Below are 11,802 nucleotides of genomic sequence, written 5' to 3'. Positions count from 1 at the left end.
TCCGTGCAACTATGTCATAGTAATACTATGAAGATTCTAATTGTCCTCTATGGCAGAAACTTTTGATTCAAACTTAGAAGACAAGGATCTTAAAATCTTTTCAACTACAGTAACTTCTTTTATCTCTTCACCCAAGTTTTTCATGTGATTAACAGTCTCATCTATACATAAGAAGTAATTAGCTATACTTTCATCACTGTGCATTTTGAGAGTTTCATATTGAATTTTGAGAGATTGTAGTTTTGCACATTTTACCTGGTCGTCTCCTTCATAGCTTAGAATGATCTTGTCCCATATTTCTTTGGTGGTTTTGAGTTGCATAACCTTGACAAATTCTGATTGTGATAGACTCCCCAATAATGTATTGATAGCCTTGGCATTTGTTTCATACTGCTTTTTACCTATCGTATCTGTAGGAATTACTGATGGAAATGTGTATCCTCCTTCCACGATTTCTCAAACATCTGTTCCAAGAGATTGAAGATAGGTTGTGGTTCTTACCTTCCAATAGACGAAGTTTCTCCCATCAAAGATTGGTGGTCTAATGGATCCCTCTCTTTCATAGTGACTCATGATGACGGATCTTTCTTCAAGCGATCAAGATTCTTCTGAAGAACCTGCTTTGATACCAATTGTTGTAAATAACACTGAGAGGGGGGGGTGAATCGGTATTAGCAAGCCAGTAATATTTCATTTCCATATTCTGATTCATATATCCTACTTCAGTTAATTAAACTTGCGTGTATACGCAACTGTATATAAAGAAACTAGTGTATACCCTGTAAACTTATAATTTAGTTAATTCTTCATAAGTTGATCATTAATATGTGCATCAGAACCATATAAATAGTAACTAGGAGCAGTAAAAATAGATCATACAATCACACACATGAACACAAGATATAAGGTGAAAACCCAATGTGGATGAAAACCACCTGCTGCAATCGTCTCTATCTTTCTTTTAATAAGAAACTTCTTTTACAATATTTTGTACTGGTGTAGTCTTATACCAGTACGCAGGCTTCTACCTGTAGAAGGCTACAACCTTCTCTTGTTCTCCAGCTTCTTCTGGAAGGGAGCTACAACCCCCTAGCTCTTATACTAGCTGATGTACTAGTATGTAGGTGCTACCCTATAGAAGGCTACAATCAATCAAACATCAAATATATCTGCATCAACCAATCTCCTTTGCACCAACCAAAACTAAATCAAACAATCACTTTTCTGAATGTTGTAACCAGAACACAGTAACAGTAACTAGAACCCAATCCAGAACCCAGAACACTGCAACAATAAACAGAAGTAGCTAAAACATATTTTATGAGGTGTACGCTACTTCAATGTGTCGAACTTGCGTGCATACGCACTTTTCTCAAGGCGTGCCTGCGTATACGCAGTTTTGAAATACCAAACCAGCGTGTATACACGTCTTTGCTATGCAGAACTTGTGTACATATCTGTAAAAGATTATTTGGCCTTTACCACTATTCAGACATTAGTTATACCCAGATCATCAAATTTACAAATTACGACATGCGCCAGTTATTCAGATAAAAGATCAAAAACCACACAAAGATACTTCTCTTCAAGCCTTAATATCTTGCCCCATCAATAGAACTTATCCTTCTTCAAGCGCTCAGGTTCCTCCTTGATTCAGATCCAGCTATGCACCATTACCCAATAACCAGTATTCTAGATCTTGCTCTTCATTAGATATTCAATGCTTGAGTACAATTTCCTAATGATCTTCTCCTCCTTTTATAGTCTTAGGCCTTACTCAATACCATGGTCCAAAACCACTTAGAACCAATACCTTGGACCAAATACTTGGGGTCAACATGTTGGACAAGATACCTTGGACCAATACCATGGATCACAATACCATGGTCCAAATACCATGGACCAAAACCAAATTCTCCAACATGTACACGGCTTTTCCTTGCATGAAAGTGCATGTATAAGAATATGTGCCTTTTGGTCATCGAACCCGCATGTATACGCGGCTTGGTCAAGGGGAACCTGCGTATATCTCTTTTTCCTTCATTCTGTGAGCCTAAACTGTGATCTGTCATCTGAGTGAGTTGCCATCAAGGACAACACTTGTGCCATAGCACCAAACCTGTGTCATAATGCCAACACCTTGGCCATTAACGCTCAAGCCTTTTCCTTCATACCCCATTCTCTTCAATAGTTTGGAGCCAATTCCTGTGGTATGATTTTCAAAAACAACGAAATCATCATCAGGACACATACATGAATTCAGAGAACTACTTTTTACCTCACATCCATCACGCTGCAGCTTCTCTAAGGCTTCGTCCTTAGCTTACAGCTATCATAGTAAACTTTTTTTTTCCTCTTTCTCTTCTTGTACACACATCTTCAATTCATCATTCTCTATCTGAAGATTATGTTTGTTTTTCTTCAGTTCTTCCATGGCCTCTTCTGTGGCTTGCAACTGAAGCTGCAATCACTCCTTTTCCTCTATCTCTTTCTGTAGAGTTTCATACATTATCTCTACCATTTTGGAAATGTTGAGCATGGTCTCATACATCACTTTTTCTTCCTCTGTTGATGCGCGTTCCATCGTTCACGCTGCAATTCACATCCATGCAAAGACCACTCTAATACCACTTGATCCAAGTCTGGGTGTAATGAAGGACCCTTCCAAGACCTTGTACTTTCGTGATGTGTTAAATTGAATTTTTAAAAGAACATAAATGAATACATCTACATGTTGTAAAGAAGAGGAACATGACAATCATCAGCACATGAAAACATACGATGTTGATAACGGAGTTTGTCTACGAGGGGCTACGTCTCCGGGCCCTGGTGTCAAGATGGTGTAGGTCGTTGCATTAAGTGTTGTCAATAGTGATGATGTACATAGAGGTGATGTCGCTATCATACAAGGGAAATTACCTCACACAGGAGTGGCTCCAAGGGATGTTCCAATACAGGAAATCTCAGTCAAAAGACTCCTATCAGTATGACACAAACTCATGCATGATGAGCATCCCACCAAGATAACATAAAAAGGGTCTCAATGCAAACATGCATGACGACAACATGAGTATCCCAACAACATACAACAAAGGGATCTCAAAACATAACATGACGAATCATGACAACAAGTACATCACATAGATGATTCTGTGTCACATCAAGCAGGAATCATGAAAACAAGTAATAAACAAGATCCCTCATCAACATCAAACAGGGATCTGTGCAGCACAATGCATAGCAAAATAAGTACACAAACACATTGCATATACCTCACAACTAGGGGCCATCTGAAGAAGTGGATGTCAAATTGCTGAAGTTGTACGGACCATCGATCTCACAACATCAATCGCATGAAAATTACTACTCATACATGAATGTTGACACCTGCATTCCACTTAAAAAAGTGGTTGAAGATTAGAATGAGCAAATGAGAAATTTGAATGCACCATCAGATTGGTGGCATCGAATATTGTAAAATCGACTGTCAAATTTCTGAATTCTGAGAAGTTGAGAATGGGGGGCTTAAGGAATCTTTTAGATTCCCCCTAGATTCCTCAAAGATTCTACTCCATAGGTGGACTGGAATTCTACAACTCCAAAGGTGAATCTAATCTCGCCATTGTAATCACTGCAGAAAACTGTGAAAAACAACTATAAACTTGACTATATTCCGACATGGAGAAAAATTACCTCTTCGGGAAAATTTCAAGGATCATGGTTCTGCTCCCTATTTCTACTGCAATCATGGTTCCACCTACATACTGAAAAATGGACGAAAAATGCAAAACTCTAATGGAGACATGAACAACGCCATTGCGTTCTTGGCATCGAGAAGTGCTGAAACCATATAAAATTTGTCAAAATATGACAAAGTGAAAATCCAGCCCTCCTGCAAAACACTGCCTCGAATTACAGGCACAGCCTCCTCCTACATCAAAATATGTGCCCGCTCCTAGTTCGTCCATCTACCTGGGCGTACTGAAAGAAACTAGGTTTATGTAAATTTTTTGGCGGATTAAACAAGAAATTCATTTGGCATAATGGTAAATGAGGTAATTGGTTGAGGAGGGGTAGGGTGGTCAAACCCCGCGCTCCCTATTTTTAAACACATTTTAGTTTTAATTTTAAACCAAACAATTTAAGTGGGGGGTTAGTTCCGCATTGGGTGGCCCGCCCCCATGGCTCCGTATCCACTTGCAATGGCGCGCTTTGATGTTTAAGGTGGTACGTTGGGCTGTATTAAATTTTAATGGATATGTTTTGGTAACCATGCATTTGAGCTTTGAAAATAGCATGGAGGTTGGCACATGGGTGGGTGCATTAAGAGGTTGGTTTAATATGGGAATGCCGTTGGTTTTTTTGTAACCATGTACCCTTTTTAACATTAGTTCATGAATTTTATTAACCACCTTTTGCCAATTTTATATGGTTTTCAATACCCATATTACTCAATGTATCTTGGATTATTTGTCACACTTTAAATAACCATACTAATGTATGCGTTGGTTTTAGGATATGGTTTGTTTCTTTTTTTATATAAGTTTTCTTTCTTTTTATGTGGAATTTTTAATATTATTTTCTTGTATTTTTGTGCAAGTTTAAGAACAAATGCTAGCACACCATGTTTTGATGTTTTAGTGGCCATTAATTCACCACATAAACTTAGTGGGTCCCACCTGCTGACTGGGATGCTATGTGGAACACTGTGGGCCCCGCTTTTTCCCTTGTCATGTCAAGCTTTGAAGAGCTCTATCTTTCGCATACGAACTCGGTTTGACAAACCGTTCACACCACCATGATCACGACGATGAGATATTCAACATGAACCTAGTTTGAGAACAATCCAAACACTTTGATTTTTGTACCCTCTCTAAGTCCTCTGGGACTTCTGCCTATGTCTGGAGCCACCTGGATCAGTCCTCCCCATTGAGGAGATTTTGGTCCCCCAAAAGCATGAAAAATAATCTGCAACTTCTCTGTACCTTGTCTGCATCACAAGCATCCTTAAAAGGTCTCACTTCCATCTCCTTCAGCTTTGTTTTTTGGAGCCTTAAGCAATGAACCGACACCTACAACCTCGCAACCTATAGTACATTGTTTTGCAAATTACATGCTTGACTTTCATGACCAACTAATGACCCAAGCGTCCCACACTTGCCATGAGTTTATAACACATACTCGGTGGTCAAGATTACATCAAGATTGTTGCAATACCCTAGCTACGTAAACAAGGCCAACATATCATTATTGATTCAAAGTGATGGAAAACTCATCATCACTACAACACATGACTTACAACAATACGGCCAAACACTATTTTTGCATTGACAAGTGATGGAAACACGACATCACTTTCACAGTTTATCATGCAACACAAAATAAGACCAGACATCATTGTTGCTGAACAAGTGATGGAAAACACATCATCACTTTTACATTTTAAAATGCAGCAAATGATTTACAAAAGTACGACCATGAAACGACAACATGTCTAGAAACCATTTTTCACTTATCAATGTGAATGGATTGCCTCCTTGCGGTGGGTTGGTTTGTCAAACAATTGTTTCACCTGGTTCACGCACCGATGCTTTATCTTTAAGGCGCTGCTCTGGATGGAGCCTCCAACAAGTGGCTCTTTGATGGCCACTTCTGTCACAATGACTGCAATAGGTTTTCTTCCTCCAGATCCATTTAACCTGTTTCTTTACCTATTGTTGTGAGGGTCTTTCACGCCTCATCCTTTTGTGTGTTGCTATTCTTTTCCAACACTTAGAAAATGTATGGTTAGGTAATCCACAAAAGGTACATGTTTATCGATGCCATGTTTTACGCTCATCATTAAAAACACAATTATAATCAAAATTAACATTCGAAGATCAAAAGTGGTTATACCTTCCCTTGTTGTCTCTGATGTCATTGTGGAGATGATAGCTTGCCCCAGCTCTTTCCTTGCAATGGAAACTACTATGGGATGATGGGGATGTTTTCCCATCATTCTCTTTCCTCAACCATTTCAACAATGTCCCAAACGAATCTGACACCTTTGAACATTCTCTTTTAGTTTATCTCGAGTTTGCAAATTGAGGTCTCTGCATAACCTCCAATGGTTGAGTTATTTCTTGGTTATTGACACCAATTTCTTTTTCCTTCTCGTGCCTCATCCTTGTAAGGAGCCTCATGTTTGTCCCTGTAATTGGGATCTCCAAATATCCAATAGAAATCATACTATGCGATGACGAAACTGAAAGGAAATCAACATCTTTTACCTCTTCTATTGATTTGGAAAGAACTATTGATGGTTTCTTATCATCTGTTATTGGTGATTTGCTAGCTGTCTCGGCGCATTCCCAACTTCCTTTCTAACATACCCAAGTCCTGTGTGATGGGGTAATTCTTCTACTTTGATGGGGTTGACAATGCCTTGGCCATTAACACCCAAGACTTTTCCTTCATACCCCATTCTCTTCATCAGTTTGGAGCCAATTCCTGTGGTATGATTTTCAAAAATAGTGAAATCATCATCAGGACACATACATGAATTCAGAAAACTACTTTTTACCTCACATGGGTCACGCTGCAGCTTTTCCAAGGCCTAGTCCTTAGCTTGCAGTTGTCGTAGCAAACTTTGTTTTTCTTCTTTCTCTTCTTGTAGATGCATCTTCAATTCAACATTCTATGTTTGAAGATTATGTTTGTTTTGCTTTAGTTCTTCCATGGCCTCTTCTCTGGCTTGCAACTGAAGCTGTAATCGCTCCTTTTCCTCTATCTCTTTCTGTAGAGTTTCATACATTATCTCTACCCTTTTGGAAACATTGAACATGGTCCCATACATCTCTTTTTCTTCCTTTGTTGCTGCACATTCCATTGTTCACGCTGCAATCCACATCCATGCAAAGACCGCTCTGATACCACTTGATCCAGGTCCGAGTGTGACGAAGGACCCTTCCAAGACCTTTTACTTTCGTGATGTGTTAAATTGCATTTTTAAAAGAACATAAATGAATATATCTGCATGTTGTAAAGAAGAGGAACATGACAATCATCAACACATGAAAACATAAGACGTTCATAACGGAGTTCGTCTAGGAGGGACTACGTATCCAGTCCCCAATGTCAAGATGGTGTAGGTCACTGCATTAAGTGCTGTCAATAGTGATGATGTACATAGAGGTGATGTCACTATCATACAAGGGAAATGCCCTCACACAAGAGTGGCTCCAAGAGATGTTCCACTACAGGAACTCTTAGTCAAAAGACTCTTATCAGTATGACACAAAATCATGCATGATGAGCATCCCACCAAGATGGAATAAAAGGGGTCTCAATGCAAACATGCATGACGACAACATGAGTATCCCAGCAACATACAACAAAGGGATCTCAAAACATAACATGACAAATCATGATAACAAGTACATCACATAGATGATTTTGTGTCACATCAAGAAGGAATCATGAAAACAAGTAATAAACAAGATCCCTCATCAACATCAAACAGGGATCTGTGCAACACAATGCATAGCAAAAGAAATACACAAACACACTGCATATACCTCACAACCAGGAGCCATCTGAAGAAGTGGATGTCAAACTGCTGAAACTGTTCAGACCATCAATCTTATGGCATTAATCGCATGAAAATGACTGCTCGCAAATCAATGCTGACACCTGCATTCCACTTAAAAAAGTGGCTGAAGAATAGAATAAGCAAATGAGAAATTTGAACGCACCATCAGATTGGTGGTGTTGAATAGTGCAAAATCGACTGACAAATTTCTGAATTCTGAGAAGTTGAGAATCTAGGGCTCAAGGAATCTTTTAGATTCCTCAAAGATTCTGCTCCATAGGTGGACTAGAAATCTGAAACTCCAAAGGTGAATCTGACCTTGCCATTGCAATCCCTATGGAAAACTATGAAAAACGACTATAAACTTAACTATATTCCGACATGGAGAAAAATTACCTCCTCATGAAAATTTCAAGCATCATGGTTTCGTTCCCTGTTTCTACAGCGGTCATGGTTCCACCTACATACTGGAAAATGGCTGAAAAATGTAGAACTTTGATGGAGACATGGACAGCGCCATTGCGTTCATGGCATCAAGAAGTGCTGAAACCATATAAAATTTGTCAAAATCTGACAAAGTGAAAATTCAGCCCTCCTGCAAAATGCTACCTCGAACTGCGTGCACAGCCCCCTCCTGTCTTGACATATGTGCCTGCTCCTTGTTCCTCCATCTACCTGGACATACTGAAAGAAATTGGGTTTATGTAAATTTTTTGGCGGATTACATAAGAAATTCATTTGGCATAATGGTAAATGAAGTAACTGGTTCAGGAGGGGTTGGGTGGTCAAACCTGTCCCTCACTTTTTTTAAACACATTTTAGTTTTAAGTTTAAACCGAAAAATTTAAGTGGGGGGGTCAGTTCCGCATTGGGCGGCCACCCCCATGACTCCGTATCCACTTGCATTGACGCACTTTGATGTTTAAGGTGGTACGTTGGACCGTATTAAATGTTAATGGATATGTTTTGGTAACCGTACATTTTGGCTTTGAAAATAGCAGGGAGGTTGGTACATGGGTGGGTACATTAAGAGGTTGGTTTTTTTGTAACCATGTACCCTTTTTAACATTAGTTCATGAATTTTATTAACCACCTTTTGCCATTTTTATATGGTTTTCAATAACCCGTATTACTCAACGTATCTTGGATTATTTGTCACACTTTAAATAACCATACTAATGTATGCGTTGGTTTTAGGATATGGTTTGTTTCCTTTTTTATATAAGTTTTTTGTTTTTATGTGGAATTTTTAATATTATTTTCTTGTCTTTTTGTGCAGGTTTAAGAAAAAATGCTAGTGCACCATGTGTTGATGTTTTAGTGGCCATTAATTCACCACATAATCTTAGTGGGTCCCACCAGCTGACTGGGATGCCATGTGGCACACTATGGGCCCCGCTTTTTCCCTTGACATGTCAATCTTTGAAGAGATTTATCTTTTGCATACAAGCTCGGTTTGATGAACCATTCGCACCACTGCGATCACGACGATGAGATATTCAACATGAACCTAGTTTGAGAACAATCCAAACACTTTGATTTTTGAGCCCCCTCTCAGTCCTCTGGGACTTCCGCCTGTGTCTGGAGCCACCTAGATCATTAGCTCAGGACTAAGCCGCAACTGGCCCTTCTCCATCATGCTTTCTAATATTTTTTCATTATGTTTGGTCTTAGGTTCTCGAAAGTTGGTGTGGGTTTACACATGTGTTTTCTTATTTAGGACCACCCTTGTTAACTCACATAAGGCTATTCTAATCTAGAAGAAAGTATTCACTAGTTGCTAGTAGGAAGTAACAACAAATAAAATACACAATCATATGCAATACATGGAAGAGAGAGGAGACACAAAGTAGTGGAGAGCCAAAAAATCAACACTTTATATTATATATTCTCAACAACCAATCATGACTAGTACATCGAGTCAAGTACAAGCATATATATATATATATATATATATATATATATATATATATATATATATATTCTAAATAGATATTTATGGTAGTTTAATTGTTTGAACTGAATTTACTAGACTGACTCAGTCAGTCAATTCAACTAGGGACTTGGCCAACTTACAATACAATCTTTTGTGTCGACTAGCCCCTCCAACATCTCCTCCACCCTAAATTCCTTCTTCATAAGAAGAGAATAAGTAGTAAGATAAGAAGAGAATAAGTGCTTGTTGGAGAAGAATCATTTTGTTGTTCATGGTGACAACTATGGTTTTGGATGCTTGCAGGGTAACTGGTTCATTAGCTCAGGCCCGAGCCGCAACTGGCCCTTCTCCATCATGCTTTCTAATATTTTCTCATTATGTTTGGTCTCGGGTTCTCAAAAACTGGTGTGGGTTTACACATGTGTTTTCTTATTTAGGACCACCCTTGTTAACTCACAGAAGGCTATTCTAATCTAGAAGAAAGTATTCACTAGTTGGTAGTAGGAAGTAACAACAAATAAAATACATAATCATATGCAATACATGGAAGAGAGAGGAGACAAAAAGTAGTGGAGAGCCAAAAAATCAACACTTTATATTATATATACTCAACAATCATGACTAGTACATCAAGTCAAGTACAAGCATATATATATATATATATATATATATATATATATATTCTAAATAGATATTTATGGTAGTTTAATTGTTTGAACTAAATTTACTAGACTGACTCAGTCAATCAACTCAACTAGGGACTTGGCCAACTTACAATACAATCTTTTGTGTCGACTCCACTGGTCAACTAGCCCCTCCAACATCTCCTCCACCCTCAATTCCTTCTTCATAAGAAGAGAATAAGTAGTAAGATAAGAAGAGAATAAGTGTTTGTTGGAGAAGAATCATTTTGTTGTTCATGGTGACAACTATGGTTTTGGATGCTTGCAGGGTAGCTAATTGATGGATCCTTTAGGCTGGTCAGCTAATGTTTCTTGTGATTTTCTATGATAATTTAAGGTATGAATTCATATTATTTTCTTCTCCCCTAATGACCAGTTGGGCCCTTCCAATTCAATCTCTTGTATGTCAAGTTGCCACTCATGTGTGAGGCTGCATTTCGACGCACTTGGTTAAAAGAAGTTAAACTTTGACTGAGAAGGAATCAGTTCTCTCAATCATGCTTGGGAAGTTACTTCTCCAAAATAAATCAGATATATTATTGGTTCAAGTGACTGAAAGTGTTGGTTGAATATCGACCAATATTTTACAGATTGTTGAGCTGGCACCTCTGAAGTCTTCAAGTTTTCCAAGTATTTCTCTTTGTCTATGATTAAGCTTTAATGGGTCAATCGTTGCTCGCGATGGCTTACTACTCTAGATGTTCGATTCTATCATGAATACTCTATAACTGATCAATGCATTGGCATCTTCCATTTATGCCTTCTTTCCTTCCTTGAGCCACTATATTTCCTCCTGAATCAATTATGTATATAACTTATTTTCCTATGTAATTTGATTTTCCAATCTATCAAGTATGTGTCGTCTCATTAATATCCAATATTTCCATACCTCATTAATTTTTTAAAATTGTCAAATCATGCTAAATTTAAATTGTGATGTGATTTCACCATCAATTGTGATGTAATGTCGGTTCAGGTTGATTTCTTACTTGTGGTCAGTATTCTCTCCTCTTGTTCAAGTCAACCTCTTTCTTAAATTTATATTCGAATCTAATTCATCAGATTTCTCTACTTCACCGATGATGTCCGTGTCGACTTATATTTTCTTGCTATTTAGTATTTAGAAACTTTCTCACTCCATTTCTTTACAACACTTGTTCATACAATTGGGATTCTTCTTTAATAATAGAATTTTTCTACTAGCATGAATATTGTTATACGATATTTGTAATTTTTGTTGATAATCCTATTTATTTATTACTTGTCACAACTGAAATTGAACTTAAAGAAAAAAAATTAAGACATTTAGTCAGTTGGCTAGTATGCCACAATGTGGTTTTATACTATCCCATGTTCCAGGCAAGTCAGAGATGTTTTTTCTAGTTTCATACTGACACTATCAAGTGATATATCTCTTGATTCAGGTAACATTCACAAGTCATTTGAATATGTGCCCTTGAAGTGTTTTAAGTTGAACATCTACATAAGAATGTATATCTTCAACCAAAATGGGGCCAAGCATGTAATTTCTAGTTTCCTTTCCTTCCTCTTGACTTGATTGTCATATAATAACACTAGGTATCCTACTTTTAAATTATTTTCTTGCAAGTTCC

Source organism: Pinus tabuliformis, chromosome 1_2 (assembly GCF_031772625.1).
Source record: "Pinus tabuliformis cultivar Carrire ecotype Pingquan chromosome 1_2, CPIR1, whole genome shotgun sequence".
Lineage (NCBI taxonomy): Eukaryota > Viridiplantae > Streptophyta > Pinopsida > Pinales > Pinaceae > Pinus > Pinus tabuliformis.
The sequence above is the reverse complement of the archived record's forward strand: the minus strand, read 5'-3'. Positions refer to the sequence as shown.